Genomic DNA, 1,080 nt, shown 5'->3' on the forward strand with positions numbered 1-1,080 from the left:
ACACACACACACACACACACACACACACACACACACACACACACACACTGTAAACCAATGCTGCTGTGTCACGCACAGACACACACACACACACACTGTAACCAATGCTGCTGTCACGCACAGACACACACACACACACACATACACACACACACACACACACACACACACACACTCTCTCTCTCTCTCACTCTCGGAGGACTATTTCAGGTCAGGTAGTTTGTTGGGACACAATGACTTGTTGACACCATGCGCTGTTCGAATATACATGTGTTCTGTGTTAAAGGAAAGCTCCGGTCTCTTGAGGTCACCAAGTACTGTCTACGCCATTGGTTCCCAAAGACTGGGTCGCGGTCTGGGTTGCAGGAGATTTTATTTGGGTCGCCAGCACACATTTATGTTGTGTAATAGGCCTAACTTATACCATTTAGCCAGGAAAGCTAACAGTTTTTTCTATTAGGATATAGTTTGTTAACTACCACAGTCACGGCCCTATGTGCAATTTTGCATTTAGAATAGCTCTGAAACTGGTGGGGGGGGGGGGGGGGGGGGTGGACGCATCACAGAGCAGCGTGGACATCTCACTCGCAAAATGAAACATTTCTGTGGGCCGCCTGCCATGGAGCTCGCAGTTGCAAAATGCAAGGGACATGAATCAGCCTTTTTGCACAAACATTAAAGGACACCCGCCCTTCAACTTGACCGATTAAATCTAGTTACCGTGCTGTCAACTAAAGCAGACATCCATATACCGGACATGGCTATTCAATTTGTGTTATAGGTAGATAGTTTCGATTGTAGATACAGTGTACAGTGTACAGTTGTATTAACTTTAAAGAGTGTATCTGATACACTCTTTAAAGTTAATAGCAACCTCCTTACAATCCTTATTATTTCGGATTTAAAACACACAACACTGCATTATATTAGGCTATAATTTAAATGGACATTTTAAACACTATTATTTCCTCTCGTTTTCCACCTCACGAACTCTGCTAGGCTACAGTAAAGACGCATTATCTTTTGGCTATTGCGCAAAAGCCTCTTGTTCCATTCTTACAACATAGTCACAACATCAAT

This window comes from Alosa sapidissima, chromosome 20, assembly GCF_018492685.1.
Source record: "Alosa sapidissima isolate fAloSap1 chromosome 20, fAloSap1.pri, whole genome shotgun sequence".
In the NCBI taxonomy this organism is placed as follows: domain Eukaryota; kingdom Metazoa; phylum Chordata; class Actinopteri; order Clupeiformes; family Clupeidae; genus Alosa; species Alosa sapidissima.